General features: G+C 42.9%; 1 protein-coding gene across 2 annotated transcripts in view; it reads left to right on the top strand.

Annotated features, from left to right (window-relative positions):
* The window catches only part of LOC138261646 (uncharacterized), a 502,166-nt gene that overhangs the window by 77,709 nt on the left and 402,968 nt on the right, over positions 1 to 21,489 (top strand). The gene's annotated exons all lie outside the window — the stretch shown is intronic.

The raw sequence follows: 21,489 nt of genomic DNA, 5'->3' as shown, positions 1-21,489 counted from the left end.
CAATCCAATCCACCCCACTCATTTCAGTACACCCCACTCGAGTGCACCCCTATCCAATCCACCACATTCAAATCCACCCCTCCGTCCAGTTCAATCCATCCCACCTCAATCCAATCCACACACCTCATCCACCCACAATCCATTCCAGCCTACTCACTCCATTTCACCTCGCTTGCTCTGATTCACCCTGCTTGCCCCAGTTCATCCCGTTCACTCCAATCCACCCCGCTCAATCCAATCCTCCCTGCCCCATTTCCAGTCCATCCCACTCCAACCCCATTCACCTGTCTCTAATCCGATTCACCACACTCCAATTCCATTCACTCTAGTCCACCCTGCCCAATCCAATTCACAAACTCCAATCCACCCCCTCAAATCCAGTCCACCCCACTCAGTCAATACACCTCTGTCTATTCAGTGCACACCACTAAATCCAATCCACCCTAATCCCATTCACCACCCTCCAATCCACCCCTCTTCAAGCCAGTCTGCCCCACTCTAGACCAATCCACTCCAGTCCCCATCACTTCAATTCAATCCACTGTACTCCAATCCACCCACTCAAATCCATTCCACCCCTTTCCAATAAGATCCACAGGGGTGTGGAATTTAATAATATATCTACTTGTCCATGGGACAAGTTGATTATTATATCTACTTGTCCTGTAAAAATCAATTTGTCCCTTTGGTGCTATGTAGTGCGGCAACAAAGTATAGCAGCAATCTTATTATGTAAGATCTCAGAAAATAGGCTCTCTGATTATGCCAGGGCTAATACTATAGTAGGGCTTAAATACTAGCAATTTCAAGTCCTACTATAGCAATTTCCTTATTTTGCCACCCTTCTGCAGATCTGCTTGCTGGAAGAAGCAGTAAACAATAGTTCCAGGGCTGGAATGAGTCTGTGCAAACCTACTAACTTGCATGTTTTTCCATATTGAGAAAGTATGGAAATTTACTCCTGACAAGGGCAGAAGTAGAAGTTCTTCCAGGGTCATGACAAAAGTGGTTGGAGGGAAAGTAAAGTTGTAAACGCTCAATAGATTGTCCCATGAGCAAATCTACACATGCATTTTTGCTCATGCTAAAATACAGTTCACTATTTCTCTCTCTGGTGTTAACCAAGATATATATATATATATATATATATATATATATATATATATATATATATATATATATATATATATATATTTTTTTTCAAATTCTATTTCTCTCTCTATATCCATCTCTTGACTGGCTTTACTGTGAGTGATTGCATTCTGCTCCTCCACAAGGAGCATATTTGCACCCAAAGTAGTTTTGTTCGGTGCCAGGAACTACTGTGGCAATGTGTGCTGTTTGATCCCAAAAAATCTTTTTTGATTTTTGTCAATGTTTGTTACAATGGTGAGGGCCTGGTAGCTCCCATAACTACAAAGTGTTACAAAAGCCATGTCAAAACAAGACAAGCATTGACCAAACCAAAAGACTGACAGCCAATATCGGATTGGTTGGCTTTGCCAGTGCTTCTTTATTTTTGTTTCCCATAATCTTGTTATAAATGGTTAGTGACATTCCATTATGAATACTGTTTGGAAATACTAGCATGCATCAACACATTTTACTAAATGCTGCTTCAGATAAATACCACCTAAAAGTTCACAGTAATTTAGCAAAACCATTTTTTGCCTACTTAAATTTTTTCCTGAATTTTATTTTGAAAGCAAAGAATCGTCAATCTTGCTTACAAACTTCTGCAAACATTTTCATCTAATCAGAGAGCAATCTGTGAGCATTATATGTTGCCTTATATTGTTTGTACTTTTCATATGTATGTATAATTGTTTTTTTATTTTATTTTTTACACTTGAATCACTGTCATTAGTGCAGTGTGACCTTACAATGTTTATTTAGAGCACTCACCCTAATAATAAAGGATTTGGAGTTTGAACAACATTAACACTTGGACACAAATACTACCTCAACTGCAGACAGTTCCCTTCCCTGTAAACTGGCAGCCGAAGGGTTTGTGCTGCATGGGTTTGGGCCACTTGTCCCAAGGACAAAGTAAAAATGAAAACTTGTTGTCCTTGACCCCAATCAATATGTCCTGGGCATCTGGCTATAGGATTTCCACACCTCTGAATCATCCCATTCCAATCCAACGCAATCCAATCCACCCCACTTCAATCCATTTTACTCCAATTAAATCTACCTTAATCCACCCCACTCCACTCCAGTCCAATCCACCCACTGCAGCCCAGTCCCCCTTAATCCACCCCACCCCAATCCAGTCCACCCCAGTCAAAACAACCTTGATCACTCTAATCCAATCTAATCCACCACACTCCAATGCCGTTCACCCCAGTCCAAACTAATCCACCCTACCCCAGTTTAGTCCATTCCACTTAATCCAGTCTTCTCATCTCCATCCCATTCTATTCCAATCCATGCCAACACACTCTAGTCCAGTCAAGTCCACACCATCCTGTTCCTATCCACCCCTCTCCAGTACACGCCACCCCAATCCAGTCTATTACAATCCATCCCACCCCAGTTCAGTCCATCCCACACCAGTGCACCCCATCCATCCCACACACCCAATTCACCCCGCTCAATCCAATCCAACCTGCTCAATCCAATTCAACCTGCTCAATCCAGTGCACCCGACTCCATCCAATTCACCCCACTCCAATTCACCCCTCTTCAACAGAATCTGTCCCACTCCAATCCAGTCCAATCCACCCTACTTCAATCCACCCTACTTCAATCCACCCTACTTCAATCCACCCACACAAATCCAATACAACCCAGTCTACCCCACTTTAGCCTAATCCACCCACCCCACTTCATTCCATCATTCTCCAATCCAGTTTTCCTTAATCCACCCTGCACCAGTCCAGTCCACCCCACCTTAATCCACCCTACTTCAATCTAGTCCATCCCACTCCAGTTCACCCCAGTCCAATCTAATCCACTCACCCCAGTCTATCGTACCCCAATTCAGTCCAACCCACTCAATCCAGTTTACCCCCCTCCCTTTCAATCCATGGCAAACCACTCTCGTCCACTCCACTCCATCCCATTTCAATCTACCCCACTCCAGTCCAATCCACCCCACTCCAATACACTACACTCTGATACATTCGACCACAATCCACCCCACCCCAATCCAACTCTGTCCATCCCACACCATGGCACCCAATCTCAATTGACACGCCATCCACCCACTCAGTGCAATGCACCCCACTCAGTGCAATGCACCCCACCCAATACACCCCACTCCAATCCTCCGTACTCCAGTCCACCCTGCTCCAATCCACCCCTCCTCAGTGCAATCTACCCCACTCCATTCCACCACAATCCTATCCACCCCATCCCAGTTCAGTCCGCCCTACTCCAGTCCAATCCACCCATTCTACCCACTCCAATCCAACCTACTTCAGTCCACCCTGTCTAATCCAATCCCCTCTACTCCAGTCCTATCACCTCTACTCCAGTGTAACCCCTTCTACTCCAATCCACCCCACTTAATCTACACTGATCCAATCCACCCCACTTTAATCCAGTCCACCCCAATACAACCCACTCCACTTAATCTACCCCACTCCAGTCCACCAAAATCCAATTCATCCCTTTCCAGTCCACCCCAATTTAATCTGCCCCACTCCACCTCACCCCAATCAAATCCGCTCTTCTCCATTTCTGTCTTCCCTACTCAGTCCATTCTACCCACTGATATCCACCCCACTCCAATCCACCCCTCTGCAATCCAATCCACCCCACTCTACTCCAATCCACCCCAGTTCAGCCCACTTCAGTCCAGTCCACCTCACTCCAGTCCAACCCACTCAACTTAATCTGCCCCAGTCCACCCCACTCTCCTTAATCTACCCTACTCTAGTCCACCCGTTACACTCCAGTCCACCCTACCCCAGGCCACCCCATTCCAATCCAGTCCATCCCAGTCCAATCCACCTCACTCCACCCAAATCCATCCCAACCCAGTCCTATCACTCCCGTCCAATCCACCCACTCCATTCAAATCAACCCTCCCCAATTGTATCTACCGTCCCCAGTCGAATCTGCCGTCCCCACTCCAATTTGATCCACCTTGCAATCCAATCCACCCCACGCCATTTGTCTACCGCACTCCAATCCTCCCTGTCCAGTTCACCAACTCCAATCCACCCCACGCTACCCCAGTCTAATCCATTCCACTACCTCAATCAATCCATCCACTCCACCCTATTTCACCCCAATCTACACAAAACTACACCACTCCACTTTGTGACCCTATCTACTAGTGAACCACTGAGCTCTACCCCCGCTCGACTAATCTGTACTCCCCCTGCTGTACTCAACGACTTTCCAACAAATCCATTCTATGATATTCTACTCTCCCACACCACTCTAAGACACTCCACGCTACTAACTTTTAGCCATGCAGCACAGCAACCACACTGATGTACAGCATGGCTAAAACACATTGCCAAATCCCATAGCTCTTGTATACCAGAGTTATTGCTTGTTATTAGCTATTTCTGAGATTGTTGGATACTTAGTTAGCTCTAGTGCTAACCCTGTTAAAAGTCTTTCCTTCTGCAACTTGGTATTTGGCTTTGAAGTGTTAATACTCTTTCGAAGGGACTAATGACTCTTAGGAAGTACTGGTACTGAGAACTTGGTGCAAAGACCATAGAAAGCACTAGATTCAGCCTCCACCGAGTAAATTGCTCTCATGGTGCTTCTAAACATGTTAGTGGATTCTGCAGAATACACATTTGACAGGAGGGAATGGCTGACCTACACAATATGAGAGTGAAGTCCTTGAGCTCTTACTCAGAGCTGTATTCTCCTTCTTGTCCAGTGTGACTTTGGGCCGCTGTATCTGCAAGTACTAGTTGTATGGCTGAACACAATCTCTGCACCTGGTAAAGCTGCTTATAATGTATTCACCTTCTTGTCCTGTGTGAATTTGGGCTGTGGTATCTGGAAGTATTAAATGTGAAACTGAATGCTATCCCTGTAACTGGTAAAGGTACCTCCAGTAGCCCTAGTAGTTTACTCCCTGAATGATGGTGGAAGTATTTGATCGGGGATAGAGACCTGGATGCCCAGAGGCCTTGTGGATGCCAGAACCTTGTCTCATGTACTAATATCCAAAATGCTACTGCCAACTATAGTTTTGTGCCTGTTCAGTCTTCTTCCTTTGTCTTACATGTGATGAGGAGGTGATATCCGTGCTGTGCCCACACGGAAGTGGCAAGCTAACAAGATATAAATCTCCAAGACTAGTGATGCAGTGTCTGTGTGTTCTTAACTACCAGAAATTACAGTGCGGATATCTTAAACCAACTGGTGGCTGAGGCACATTATTTCCTTCATGTGAAATGTTCACGGTTGTGCAACACTGACAGTACAACAGAAGAAAAGGATAATGCCATATACGTAAAGTCACTGACTGCATGTCTGTAAAAAATAGGAAGTGAGAGGTGAAAGATGGGAAGTGATGGAATTGTTTTGGCCCACATAATTAGTTATGAGAAATATTTGTCCTAATTTACTACTGAAACATGGTTCACGGATAGTTGGGAGCAAAAGGGACTAGGGTGTTAGAGAAAATATGTTGGTGGATAATCAACTATATTAGTTTAGCAACGCCATAAACACTTAACCAGGGTTCAGGATCCAAATTCTGGGTTCAAGTGTTGAAAAGTGTAGGTCTAGTCATGCATTGCTTCCAAAGAATGTTCTCTAAATTTCCAGAGAACAAACGAGGGAATGAAAATGACAATCAAAACCTTAATGTGTCATGGAAGATCAATAGACGTTATTATTCATCTGTATGTGTGAAAAATCCTTATTATACCTTTGTTTTTCCTAGTGAAATTTTGCAGTTTGTATTTCAGCCCATTTCCTTTGGTCTAGTCTGCGCTTAATAAAATCTCAAAAAATAGACATGTTATTTTTTTTAACAACTGGAGATGATTTGTCTCCACAATTGGAAAGGATGCTGAAGAAAGTGCCAAAGAAAAAATTGAGTGTTAAGAGCCAGTTTCTTCCACAGCAGTCATGAAGTTAGTGTTTGGCAACATCTATAAATGTATGGATTCTAGCCATGTGAAAAAAGCGGTGTTTTAGCTATTTGTCTCTTATGTATTTTAAATATTTGTTTAAATGTTCCCGTGATGTTAACAACGGCCTCTTATTTAGCAGTGATGGGGAACCTCACCGCACTGACGTAGAACATAAACTGTAGACCCCATCGCAAGGTCCTTCCTACTAATGTTTCTTTTAGGATCATACATCAGCATACACTGAAACCTTTTAAGGCTAAAAATTACTAGGACTGGAAGGTATTAGGCAATACCTCGACATACAGCAAGGAACCCACCTGCGAGTTAAAGGCCTCTAGCATGTAACAACCTGGGTGTGTTATTTGGAATCTGTCTCGGACCAAAGGCTCAGATTTTGCATTATCTTTCTTTGTTTTCTTGGTCAGCAGCCCAATTGATAAAAAGTGACAAGATAACAAAATAAGGAGTACATATCCCTTAGGTCCTAAAGACAAGCAGCGTTCCAATTGGCACCCTGTCTATCCGTGTAAAACAAACCCCCAGAAAAGCATTCCCTCCTCCTTTCGAGCTCAGAAGCCAGTTAAGTACCTTTCAGGGAACTGTTTTATGAAGATGGATGGGATTTGCATGATGTTAAATGTTAGGCAGGTAGACTACGGTTGATACTTGTTTTTAACTTGCTAACTGTTTTGCAGGTTCTGTATGGTCGTACTAAACAGTCTGGGGCCAAGGAAGGTGTAGCAAAAAATGAAGCAGCGGAGGAGATATACTCCCAGTCACTGCACTGGCAGCTGATCACAGCCTTGCACAACTGAGCCTTGGGTGAAGTGGGGGGCAGTACTGAGAGTGCAGCCCCATACCTGAACTACCAGGTGGCATGGTAGCACGAGCTGACGGCTCAGACATGTCTCTTTGATCTCTACTTTTGTAAAGGAAGTACAGGAAGATACCGTGTTGGAGCACAAATAACAAGACTCAAGGGACCATTTAGCCTGAACTGTTTGTTCCCTTTCCCCTTTCTCTTGAATCCAGACTCCGCTGGGGGCGAGGAGCCTTTGGAGGTGGTGCAGTCTTTTGAGGCTGCACTAGCTTTGTAGGTGGAACACCAGATAAAGAAATGCACTTTTCTTTTATCCAAGACAGGGCCGGAGGTTGGGTTTCTTCACAAATTGAGAAATTACGTGGCTAAATGAGACTTGCAGATGATCACAGGATTTCAATTAGAATTGTACAGATCCCATTTTCATACCAAGAGACCCTAATCATTTCCCTTCTCAGAAGCAGAGTGACCTCTTATATTTGAAGCGTTAAGTTGCTTGTTGGAACAAACATTGGCAATCCAATAGGTTTTGCCTTTGTTTTTTATTTCTGTCTAAGTGGATTATAAAATATTAGAAAAATGTTCTAATCATTTTTGTTTTAAATTTGATAAACCGTTAATGGGTTATCACATTTTGAAACAAACCTTATAACATTTTTGTAATGTTTGTATTCCAGTTAGATAGAACGAAGAAACAAAGGCAAATCCTATTGGCATGCCACAAATAAGACGGAGAACAAGCTCCCTGTATTGTAGTACCAATATGTTTTAAGTGCCCTCAATAGGCACCTGGGCAGGAGAGAGCGAGACCGAGAGTGAGGCATAAGTTGAGGTATGTAGGTGTAGGTAGAGCTAGTTATAGGTATAGCTATAGCTATAGGTACAGGTAGAAGTGTAGGCAGGTAGACGTAGCGGTAGGTAGACGTAGAGCAGGGGTGTGGAATTCCTATAGCCCCATGCACAGGACATATTATTTGCTGTCAAGGACAACAAGTTTTCATGTTTATTTTGTCTTTGGGACAAGTAGGCCCAACTCCCTGCAGCACAAACCCTTTCTGCCAGTTTTCACGGAATGAAACTGTCTGCTGTTGAGTTAATATTTGTGTTTATATGTTAATGCTGTTCGAAATTGTATTTATGGTTTATTAATACAAAGCCTTTATTAGGCTGAGCGATCGAAATAAAGGTCACTGCACTACTGACAGAGGTTTCACATCTAACAATATGAGGCTACGTAGAATGCTCCCTGAAAGCTCTCTGATTAGGTGCAAATGTTTGTAGAAGCTTGTAAGGAACATTGGTTGCTGTGCTGCGTTGTGTAACAGGGAGGAAGCAGGAGAGCACCATATGTACAGAGATAAGGCTCCCTCCTCCACTCTCCCTAGTGAGGTTGCAGATTTTTGCTGCCATAAGTCACGCTCACACCTTTGCGAAATAGTGCAAAGGTGTGTGCGAGAGTCTAGCCTAGTTCTGTACTAGAAGAGTTCTATTCAAGTACAAAATACTACGCCTAGAAAACATTATGGAGAAATGACAATATTTCTACTTTTAACGCCTGGTTTTAAAAGGTGTTATCTTTTGATGCAAAACCTTGTCTCACATTTTTGGTAGATAGGGTTTTGTGTCAAAAAGGGTGAGTAGTTGCATGGGAACCCCCTTGACGCTAAGTAAAGCAAAGAAGTGCTTTGCACTACGTTTAGTTATTACTTGAAAGTAAATTCTTAAACATTTTGCGCTGGTTTGCGTCACTTTTATGAAACAAAGCCTGTGCAAAATGTTAGTAATTCACCCCCACATTTCTTGGTTAATGCCATACCTAACTAGGGACCCAATTCTTATAGAAAGTCACAAAAGGGCACCCTTGGTGTATTGTAGGAAAGTACAATTTTTCTTTGCATGTTACCCCCAATTTCTGCCTGTTTGTCAGTGTGTTTTTACTGTCTCACTGGGATCCTGCTAGTCAGGGCCCCAGTGCTCATTGTTTGAGGCCTATATGTGTTGGCAGTATGCTTAACTGTGTCACTGGAGTTCTGCTATCCAGAACTCCAGTGCTTATGCTCTCTCTGTTTACCAAATTGTCACTATAGTATAGTGACTCCATATACCAATTCTAATTGGCACACATGGACCCCCCGTATAAGTCCCTAGTATATGGTACCTAGGTACCTTTGGCATTGGGGCTCTAGGAGATCCTTATGGGCTGCAGCATTTCTTTTTCCACCCATAAGGCGCTCATACAATCACTCCTTCAGGACTGCCACTGCAGCCTGAGTGAAATAGTGCGCACACTATTTAACAGCCATTTTCCCTGCACCAGGTAACTTATAAGTCACCTATATATCTCACCTTCAGTTACTGAAGGCTAGGTGCAAAGTTACTGTGTTTGAGGGCACCCTTGCACTGGCAAAGGTGCCCCCACGTTGTCCAGGACCAATTTCCCGGACTTTGTGAGTGCGGGGACACCATTATAAGCGTGTACTACATATTTGTAAATACTTATTTGTAGCTTCGCAATGATAACTCCGAATATGGCCATGTGAGGTGTCTAAGGTTGTGAAATTATACCCCCAATCCAAATCTGGTATTTGGGTGGGGGGGGGGGGGAAATTCCATGCACCCTGGGGGCTCCACCATGAGCCCCAGTACTGCCAAACCAGCGCTTTGAGGTTTCGACTACAGCCACAGCTGCTGTCACCTGTCATACAGGTTTCTGTCCTCCTCCTGGGGATTGAGCAGCTCAATCCCAGGAAGGGAGAACAATGCATTTCCTTTAGGAGAGGGGGTGTTACACCCTCTCCCATTGGAAATAGGTGTTAAAGGCATAGGAGGGGTATCCTCCCAGAGCCTTTGGAAATGCTTTGAAGGGCACAAACGGTGCCCTCCTTGCATAATCCAGTTTACATCGGTTCAGGGACCCCCAGTCCCTGCTCTGGCGTGAAACTGGACAAAGGAAAAGGGAGTGACCACTCCCCTGTTCATCACCACCCCAGGGGTGGTGCCCAGAGCTCCTCCAGAGTGTCCCTGTTGTTAACCATTTTGGATTCCAAGGTGTGGGGAAACTCTGGGAGCGTCTGACTGGCCAGTGCCAGCAGGTGACATCAGAGACCCCTCCTGATAGGTGCATACCTGGGTAGGTATCTAATCCCCCTCTTAGGGCTATTTAGGGTCTCTCCTCTGGGTGCTTCCTCAGATTCAGTTTGCAAGACTCCACCTGGACTCCTCTGCATCTTCTGCTTCAGCTTCTGACCGTCGTAACAACCGCAGACTGCTCCAGGAACCTTCATAAGTGAAAGAAAGTATCCAGGAAGGCTACTGTGACCTGCAACTTCAGCTCCAGCCAGCAACTGCAACAGTTTCCAGGATGTGCACGCTCTGAGGACTGCCTGTCTTCACGCTGCACCAGAGGAACCAAAAGAATCTCCCGTGGAGTGACTGAGTCACTTCCCTGCTTCAGCAGGCCCTCGCTGCAGTGACGACCGGTACTCTGGGACTCCTCTCCTGTCGACTAGCGTGATCCCTGGAACACAGGTGGTGGACCAAAGTGACCCTGACTGTTCAAAGGCCCAGCTGTCCAAATTTGGAGGAGATAAGAGCTTGCCTCCCCATGCCAGACAGTACCCCTGTGCATCACGTCCTCTGCAGCTCCTTGGGCTTCTGTGCAATTCTTCCAAAAGTTCCTTGTGCAAAGCATAGCCCAGGTCCCCAGCACTCTATCCTGCGACTCTTAGTTCCCTGAGTTGTTCTCTGACGGCGTGGGATCCTTCTGTGTAGTGCTACGATGACTGCACTTTGCAACTCCTTGTCCCCGTGTCCTGGGACTCCCATGGGTGCTGCCTGGTCTTCTGAGGGCCCTCTGAAGTGCTGAGAGCCCCTTCTGTCTCCTCAGTCCGAGTTGAGACCCCCAGGTCCCTCTTGAGTCCGGGCAGCTCTTCTTTGACGCAAAACACGTTCTTGTGTGAACCAAGGCTTGTTGGCGGAATCCAGCGACGCAAACAGCCTGCATCCAACGACTCGACTTGGGGGATCCATTGCACCAATTGGGAACCCGCAGCTATCTTCTTTGGTGCAACCGGAGAATCCACTTTTGCACCTTCTTCCAGGTGGGCAGGGGCTTCTGTTCTTCTTGGACTCTTCATCGACTTCTGGACTTGGTCACCTCTCTCCACAAGTCTTCAAGTTCAGGAATATGTTGTTGGGTGCTTGCAGTCTTGCTTGGTTCTTGCATAATCCTTCACCATGACTTGTAGTGTTTTCTGAGGAAACTTGCTGTACTTTACTCCTGTTTTCCTGGGCTCTGGGGTGGGGGACTTTACTTACCTTTGGTGTTTTCTTACACTCCCAGCGCCCCTCTACGCACTACACTTGCCTAGGGGGGAATTCAACATTCGCATTCCAGTATTTTAGTATATGGTTTGTGTTGCCCCTAAGGCCATTGCAATCTATTGTGTTTTTTTACTGTTTGCACTATTCTATGACTGTTTACTTACCTGATTTTGGTTACTAGTGTATATATTGTGTAGAATATTTACCTCCAGAAGGAGTATTGCCTCTATGATATTTTGGCCTTGGGTCTCTGAGTGTTTATTGTGTATAAGGACTGTGTGACTATAGTGGTATTGCAAGAGCTTTGCATGTCTCCTAGTTCAGCCTTGGCTGCTCTGCTACAGCTACCCCTAGACAGCCTAAGCTGCTAGACACTGCCTACATTTCACAAATAAGGGATAACTGGACCTGGTGGAAGGTGGAAGTACTTTAGGTACCGAATACAAACCAGACCAGCCTCCTACATTTATGTCTTTGCACTAGTAGCTTTCATGAATCACAAGAATTTACAGAAGTAGTCCAAGAAATCGTACTTCTAGAAAATACTTGTGAACCATATTTTAGCGCAATCAAATGTACATGTGTGGATTTACTCATAGATAAATGTTTTGAGCATTTACAAGTTCACTTTCCCTCCACCTACATTCTTCCCAACAGTAGAATAACTTCTACTTCTGCCCTTTGATGGGGAAATTCCGACCCCTTCTCTGTATGACAAAAGATTAGAGATGAGCTGGTGAAAATCCTTAAAACATGCAATTTAGTAGGTTTGTGTAGACTCAAAGGCATTCCAGCCCTGGAACTATTGCTTATTGCTTTCTCCAGCACTAATATGTAGATCTGGGGAAAGGTGGCAAAATAAGAATATTGTTATAGTAGGGCTTGAAATTCCTAGTATTCAAGCTCTACTATGGTAATAGCGCTGGCATAATCAGAGAGGCTATTATCAGAGCTCTTCTACATAATGAGTGTTGCCATAATGTGTTGCTGCACTGCATGGCACCAAAGGGACAAGTAGATTTTTTTTTTTTTTTTAACAGGACAAGTAGATTTATGAAGCAACCTGTCCCATGAACAAGTAGATATTTTGTTAAATTGCACACCGCTGATGTAGAGGTAGGTGGAGGGAGAGGTAGGTATAGGTGGAGGTAGGTGAGGTTGGTAGAGGTAGGTAGGTGTAGATAGAGGCACAGGGAGCAGTAGGTGTAGGTAGGTATAGTTTGAGGTACAGGGTGGGGTAGTTGTGGGTAGAGGTAGGTAGTTGTAGGTAGGTGTGGGTGGAGGTAAACAGAGGGGTAGGTGTAGGTAGAGGGAGGTGGAGAAACGGTGACAAGCCCTAACAACATACCGCCACAGAGCGCGAAGCAAAAGAAATAAAAAATAAGTACCTTCGGCGTGGTACCCAGAGAGGAAGGACACTGGGCAGTGGCCAATGGGAAGTGACCAAAAGGAGTACTTGGCAACCCGGCGGCAAGAACAGCGAAGAAGACAACAGGAACTGAAGCATGACGACATGCAGACAACATGCTGGCCAATCAGAAGCACGTAATCTGAGCGACATTGCACTAAGCCATTGGTAAGTTTGAGTAAGTAAGGGACTGGGCCTAAGCCCCTTTTAAAGGTGTGTTTTTTTTTTTTTTTTTTTTTTTTTTTTTTTACATTTGTAAAAAAAAAAATTAAAATGTAATATATTTCGCAAGCACGCGTACAGGCGAAACCTAAAAAGGGATGGTGGTTCAGACCTCTCTGCACCTGAGTGGTTTCCTAAACAACTTCTTCCTGGTAGGAAAGAAAGGAAAAGGTCATAGCCCAGTAAAAAAAAAAATGGAAGAAGTCAGTAATATGGCTTATATGCCATTTCAAAATGTATGGGATGCACCACTTCAGGGAAATTATTTTGCCAGATGATTGGATGGTTAGGTTGGATCTCAAGGGCACATACCATACTATCCCCATTGTTGTACCTCACGGAAGGTTTCTCCAGTTCGCATGGAAGCTGGAAGTTCAGAGCTTTGCCCTTTGACCTTTCCTCCTCGTCCTGATGTTTTACCATGATGATGAAACCAGCCATCAAGCTTTTAAGATCCTGCTGCCTTAGGCTGATAGGCTGTTTGGACAATATTCTCCTAATGAATCAAGATGTTTTTTCACTGGTGATCGAACTGGAAATGTCAATGTCTCTACTTCAACAACTGGGATTAATTATCAATAATGAAAAATCCGAAATTATCCTAGCCCAGAAAAAAGTATTTTGGGGTTTTACTATAAATTCAGTTTGACAGACTTTGAAGCTCCCGCAAAAGAAGATGGCGCTCGTCAGAATGAACTCAAGGTGACCTTGCAAAAGAGCGGAGACCTCATCAGGATAGTGAGACTACTGGCCTCCTCTATCCAGGCCATATTTCCAGAAGTCCTTCACTATGGAGCAGTATGAAAGCATTGCACTCAAGGAAATGGCTAGCTTACATGGAGGAAGTAAACCGTACCGTGGAAGTTAGGCCAGAATCCAGTAGTGGATAGGACAAATGGAGGCCTGGAAATACAGGGCCATTCTTGGGTTTGAAACTGGATCTCATAGAGTGTAACTCAAGCCGTTCAGATAGCGTTGCTCTCTGTGGGGCTATTTCCGCTTGGAGGATCATGATTAGAGCTGCACCTGTACTTGCACACCAATTGCCCTGAACTCCTAGTGGGCTCCATGTCTGTGAGGTGCCTCAAACAACAGTGTCATTCTCAATCCTGTTGAAGATTGTCGACGTGTCACTGGTCTGATACAATAGCAAGTCAGGGGGAACAAGGGCATTGGCAGATCTAGCCAATGATTTTTGGCACATCTACCTCAGTAGGAAAAGTTTGGTCCCAGCTTTAATGGACTTTAGGCAAGGACACTTTTCTTTCTTTTTTTATGTTGTAATAGACATGCTTTCCAAATGCTGTGAATTACTAAAATAGCATACGCTTTACAATTTTTTTTTTTTGTGTTCCTGTCTACAAATGTAAATGTCACAACCTTGACCATGCTCTTCAAAATAACTCTAGCAAGATATTGATCTGCTCATAAAAAGGTAGATGGTGAACTGCACAGGAGCTGGAATGCTTTTCAGAGTAGGGTACTTGCCTGTGGCGTCTGTTCACTAAAATTACAAAGCTTCTGAAATATCTTTGTGTTGATTCCAGTGATTTTAGCAAAATTGAAAAAAACCCTCATTTATAAGGAGTTATATATATATATATATATATATATATATATATATATATATATATATATATATATATATATATCATCTGCTAATAACTGCTACATCCTTCAGGCGTGTTGCGTGGGGAAGGGAGTGGACCTGGATGAAATCCACATATAATGGCACATGCTTCAAATGAAAACACATACAGGCACATTCAGAAAATGCAAAAAAATATCAGTTAATTGTAGACAAAAACACCAGCTCATACAACTCATTTCAGCCAAAGAGCCTTGCTTATGCATGCGTGTCCCTGTGAAAAAACTTCTTTAAATCAGCCCAAGTGGGCTCACAAAAAACTGTGGAAAACAAGCTGTTATTTCAGTAAACTCTATCTTACTGCCAACACACTTTACATTATATAGTAGTTTCAGCTGTCATCTTGAGAGTAGCCAGAGTACATCATTCCTAGGTAGGCTGTACATGCTATCAAAATATGTAAGCTTACAGTAAATACAGCCCAAATGGGCACCCAAACTCAACAGCAGTCTCTTTAAATTCTAAAGAAATATGATGCCAAACATAAGTGAAAAGAGTAAATGTCAAACTCTCGGATGTCCTTCACAAATTCTTAGACAGAAGAGTAGGTTGGGCCCCTCAGGCAGGGCATCCTCTCCTCACCCCTGCAACGTCACTTCAGAGAGTCCATTCAACTCCTCCCTGAAAAATAAAGAGAAAGAAAACAATAAAAACTAAATCTACTCACAATTAAAAACATTACACTAGAACCAAAAGGGCAATCGGTACAATATGCACCTGTTTACCTCCACATTACAACTGATCATAGGTTCTTCAGTCTAGATGAACAAAAAGTTATTCAGCGGAGTTCAAACCATGGGAGGATTTGTATTCAAATATATTTATATAACATGGTTCTCTTTTCCTAAATCTAAGGGTTCTGTCACTTAGGGCAACTTTAGCAACACAAAAGGATGATGGACGGAGTGCTGAACAATGCAAACACTCACCCCAGTCACAGATCTGGGTTTAATCCATCTTTCTTTTGATCACCATTCCACCCCAGTTTGGACCCAGCAATATGCAAAACAGTCTTTTCCCTGTTCCTCATGGGAACAGTCCAGCCCGAACTGCCAAGCCAGGTCCTCCCTTGACGGGAAACAAGCATCCTGGGACCGGTTTCAGGGTATCACCCTTCATCAGCCAGGCTAGCTTGAATCCAGTGGCACAGTGAGCAAGGGACCCACGTCTGGGCATACCCTTCCCACTTAGGGCAACTTTAGCAACACAAAAGGATGATGGACGGAGTGCTGAACAATGCAAACACTCACCCCCAGTCACAGATCTGGGTTTAATCCATCGTTCTTTTGCTCACCGTGCCACCCCAGTTTGGACCCAGCCATATGCAAATCAGTCTTGACCCTGTTCCTCATGGGAACAGTCCAGCCGAACTGCCAAGCCAGGTCCTCCCTGGACCGGAAACAAGCATCCTGGGACCGGTTTCAGGGTATCGCAGCTTATAGCAACAGAACCTTTTCTTCTAAAGCATTGGACCTGTTCCATTTTTTAGCTCTAAAGACTATCACATTGCTTTAAAAACAGTTATTTCTTTCACTGGTAACCAGTGCAGTACTCTTAAGGCACTTGAGGCTGAGTGATACCTGGATTTGTTGAGTGCAAGCTTTGCTGTCATTTTTTGGACCCTGTCCAGTCTTTTCAGTAAATAGTCAAGGGAACCCAACAGAAGTGCATTGCAGTAGTCTAATCTGCTAAGCACTGAGCACTGTATCACCAGCTTTCTTGCTGGCCGAGGCAATAAAACAGTGATTTTTCTTAAATTTCTCAGTAAGCTATAGCATTGTGCTACTTTTCTGTTAATTAACTATAGGTTTCCATTGTGAGATTTTGTTCCATTAAAATCCCCAAATTACGAGCCCTTTGGGCAGTATGAATGCTCGAAGAGGTGTTCCAGGGCCAAAGAGTACTTGGAGGGTAAATTACACATTTGCAGGCATGCAGCAAAGGAACTCCATCTAGCTTCCATTAAATTTCAGATAGTTCTGCCTGAGCCATTTTGCCATCTCTAGTAGGCAAGTGTGCAGTTATCAAGTGATAGAATAATCTGGGTATCCTCTGCATAATTGACAAAGACAATCCCATATGACTTAATTAGCTCAATTAGTGGTTGCAAATATGCATTAAAAAGGATGGGGGCTTAATGCTGAGCCCTGTGGGACTCCATAAATTATCTCTCTGAATTTTGATTGGTAGAGGGAAGTGCAATTGCCTGATACCTATCGGCCAGGTATGAATCTACCCAGTTCAAGAAAATGCCTTCACCCCAGTTCCCTTCATTCTGCTAAGTAGTATTTGATGGTTGACCGTATCAAATGCGGCTGACAGATCTAATAAAATTAGTGCTGCCACTTTGCCGCTGTCAACCGTCATTCTCAGCTCATCCATCATATGGATTAGTGAAGTTCCCATGCCATGTGCCTGTCTGAAGTCTGTCTGTCCATTTTCCAAGATATTATGATGATACAAATAACTTGCTACCTTCCTGATGTTATAGCGAAATATGTTCTTTACCGGATACGGGAGCTGAGAGATAGGCTGGTAATTATTAGGATCATTTATGTCAGCAACCTTTTTTTTTCAGTAATGGTTTAACAAGTGCCTTTTTCCCCACAGGAGGAACTTCGCCTGTGGTCAGGGTTTGATTACATACCCTCATTAAACCCAGGTACGATTCATCTGTCCTATCTCCCTGGACCCCAGGCGGGATAGGGTCTAGTGACGAGCCAGAAGCGATAGACCTAGCTAACTCCCTTTAATCTTCGCCACCCATAGGCTTTATGTTGTCGGATTTATTGCCAAGCCTTTCTCGCTGCCTCCTAGATCTAACAGTAAGGTCTCGTTGACTAGTCTATCATCCAACTAGGGTTTATCTTCACCAGCAAAGTCAGATTCCTCCCTGATATCTTTTATAATTCCTTCCATTTTATTATGAAAAAAATTACAGCTTGTCGCACAATTCCTGCAATGTTATCAGTGTACATTTGACACAATCTGGTTCAGCCAAGTCCCTCAATATCTCAAACATTTTTTTAGACTTACTTGAAGCTTCCATGATGGTTGTGGCATATGTTTATTTGGCTTTCCTAATTTCGGTCTTGTACTGATTTAGTGCATCTTCTAGAATCTGCTTATCCTTCTCAGAATAAGTCCTATGCCACTGCCTTTCCAATTTCCTACACTTACTCTTGGTTTCTTTTAGGGCTGTTGTAAATCAAGTGGCTGACTGTCTATGTTTGGCCTTCACAGATTTTATAGGTATTATTCTATCAAGTGTCTCCATAATTGTAGTCTGGAGGCAGACGTAATTTTCTTGCTCAGAGTCTTCCTCCTTGAAGCAGCTTTGTAGAGCAAATACCCTATTATTCTTTAGCTTCCTCAGCTTAAACCAGCCCCTACCTTGTCTGATTTTGGTAGACGGGATATCTGTCACCATTGTGACGGAGTAACTCATTCAACAATATCTAAATTGGGCCCTTAGTGATTTGCCCAGAGCCAGTGTCTTGCCGGGATTCAAAGTCAGCACCTCTGGTCGTCAGGCTGCTTCCAAATTTCTCAAATTGTGTTGAGGTCATACACAAATAGGATATTTGTAGTTGATTACATATATTGAGCGCATTCTCTGTTGAAATGGCTTTGTGAAATAAAATAAACAGTAGTGAAAATGCTGGAGGTTTCACTCAAAGTCTTGCTTGGGAATAGATGCAAAGGTCTGTTCTAAAACTGGACTTTGGGACATAATTCAGCACCTTTGCACCAGTGGTGCTGAAATTATTTTCAGAGTGATGGTTGTGGCATCAGTGTTGAATCACTGAAGTTGGTGAGTGGTAAGGGTGTAGTATGTAGCAGGCGGGGAATTTTGGAGCACACTAGCAGATTTATATTACAAAAGCATTGCAGGGTAGTGGTCTGTCATTTACAGACAGCACATTTTCCAATGAATTAGCCACTGAATCTGCACAGGCCTAGTTTCACTGATAAAACTATATAGCACACAACTGTGCGTAAATCTGGTTTCAGTGAATATTTCATTTGCCCATCACCAAGTAAAAGTATCTTGATTTGCTTTGAACCTGTTAATATCTTTGTTTCCATCATGCTTGAGAATGACAAAACAGTGTGTTTAATTATTACTTTCCTAACTGCTGATATATTCTGAAATGTGAACAATTTATTTATAGTTAATTTACAGGTACTTAAGTGCTGTTGTGTTTCAAAAACTGACAACCTACAGTCTTTTTTTTGCACTCCCTGTACCCTAGCAAGAGTCTCATAGTTCACTATAATAACTCTTCTCACTTTGCAGTAGGGGAAAGAAAAGTAAACCCCAACCCCCATAGTTAGAATAGGCAGTAATTTGTCAGAAGACATAGCCTGACGTTTGATCTCCATCTTCGAAGCTCGGCAAATGTGACCAGATAAATACAAAATGTAAAGGCATCTTTATTTATTGATCTTTGGCAACCCACCAGAAGGTCACGGGCCACAGTTTGGGAAATGCTGATATAAAAGATATTGAACAAGTGGGGAACATGTCAGGTGGACATGATTGCCTCTCGCTTGACTACCAACTACCACACTTCTTCAGCTGGTTGCCGGATCCTGTGGCAGAAGAGACATACTTCTTTCTCCACTACTGGGACAGAAGTTTGAGTATGTGTTCCTGCCCCTCTCGGTGATCATGATTCTTACAGAGCAGGTCAGAATGCAGAAAGAGTCTTTTATATTTGCAACGTCGTTGTGGAGATCGCGCCTGTTGTATCCAGTTCTTCTGCAACTTTCTTCAGATTTCTGATATTTCTTTCCCTGTGTTGGAACATTCAGGGGACACTTGTTTCAGCTTAACACTTTTTGATTTTGGAAGGAACACTGGTTGATTGCTTGAAGGATTACTGAAGAAGATGGTATATCTTTTGAGCAAGCTTCACTCTTCATCAGAAAGGCATGGACTGATTACACATTCCAGCATTATGGCCCAGCATGCCACAGATGGTCATGTTATTCTCTGGAAAGGGACTTGGATCACTTTGGAGGATATATAGTACTTACTCTGAAGTTCATGTGTAAAGCGCGACCAGCGATCTGGCGTACTCGACCATCAATATCTGCAATCATTGTGAATCACATAGACTGTGCTGTAGTCCTGTTAGGGGAGCATCAAATGATGTGTAGGCTACTGGGATGAGCCAGATTGTCCATACCCCATAACCCAGATAGACAAATCTTTGGTATGTTTACGTGGTGCTACATCTTTTGGAGTCATTGTAAGATCACCAGTTCCTGTCCAGTATGGAGAGCTCTGGAAAATTAGCCATGCTTTTATGCAAAAGCACTGGATGTCTTGGCTAGGGTGATAATTCCACATTTACAGTATTCTGAAGGACCAAGTTAAATACTAGAACAGTCCATTATCTAGCTCTCCTAATAATCCAAAGTTGTGTGGTAAGGAGTTGTTAGGATTATGAGGACCTAACAGGAGCTCAGACCACCTGGCACTAGTCTAAACTAGTAACTAATGTTAAAAAACCTTACAGTATTCATTTTCATGTCCGGTGATAAGTTGGTTTTATTGGGTCAAGAGCAAAGCAAGGATTGATAGTTTCATTTTTGTACCGCACTCCACAAGAAAGCCATGGCATTCAAAGCCTTTTCTTTGTGGAGACTCTTGGAAAATATAATGACCTCAGACTATACATTTAAAAAGATGTATTTTAGATCGGTGATGGGGGTAACATCAGTGGTAGTCAGTAAACTTTAAATTGTCATAATCTAAACCTCTGGTCCTCACACAGAATCTAAAATTTCTCTTGTGGAGGATATTTGCAATTCTATAAAAGGCATAGAGGTAGGAATGATCCTATTCTGGTATTGTAAACTCACCATCTTACCCATAGCTGAAAAATTACCAATCGTATATAATACAGATTTTTTTTTCCCATGGATTGTTGCTTGCATAGGTTTGATAGAAATAGTTGTTGATGTGCTTGTGTTGTTTATTGCCCTATAGAAAGGGCTTAGATGGATGAAGTCTCAAATTTTGCTCTTCAAAATGAACAGAGCAGAAACAAGACTACCAGTAAATTGAGAAGATTTGGGAGCTAACGCTAATGCATGAAGAAGTGTCCTATGTTTTTACATGGATTGACAAGATTGGACTGTTTGTTTTATGGACTCTTTTGATATGTGAACTTTAATTGCTATATGGCAGTGTTTAGTTGATTGGGCCTCTGAAATCTACAATGAGGAAAGGCTATGCTTTATCCTCTACTCTGTGTCCTTAAAAGTATTGAAACTTTCCTTCAACTGAATACAAAAACAAATGTCAGTTGGCACTTTTACTATTGACATTTAGTTTAATTGCTTGATTTTCTTACCTGCTTAAAATGAGAAAATCTTTATTTAACACCTATATATCTACCCATCTAATAAGTTTGTTTTCTTTTCATGTTTATAAATGTTAAAGAACATAGTAAATGATTGACCAAAGGCACCCTTTATTACTCGTTCTAGATTTTGCTTCTTTACGTGATATTCTTCAGTCATTCTAGACTACGGTGGTCTTTATTTTAAAAAATGTTTTTCCTACAGTTTGGTATAAACTGCTTTGGTTTGCTATTCCAGCGAGTTTGTTTTTTACCTTACAGCTGGTTCACTGTATTCGCTCCAAAATGAAGATAATGGGCTCAAAATACATAGGAGCTTTGAAATAAGCTATACCATAATCCATGTACGTTGACGAAGCATTAACATTTTGAACATATCAATGCAATATAATCAGAAGTAGAAGATAATGAGGAGCATAATTATTTGATTTTATATATAAAAAGTGTCAGTGAAGCCATTTTGTTTTTGTTGACACTTTGATTCCAATGGAGTTTCTATTACACCAATTTTATGTGGTGCCCGAGCCATTATTGCTTGACATTACTTTAGGCACAATTAAAGAGAGGGTTTAATTGACCAGATAACCTAGTCTAGAGGCGCACACACTGCAGTGCTAATTTGAGTATCG

Source organism: Pleurodeles waltl, chromosome 10, assembly GCF_031143425.1.
Source record: "Pleurodeles waltl isolate 20211129_DDA chromosome 10, aPleWal1.hap1.20221129, whole genome shotgun sequence".
NCBI classification, from domain to species: Eukaryota; Metazoa; Chordata; class Amphibia; order Caudata; family Salamandridae; genus Pleurodeles; species Pleurodeles waltl.
This window is presented reverse-complemented; position numbering and strand designations above follow the sequence as displayed.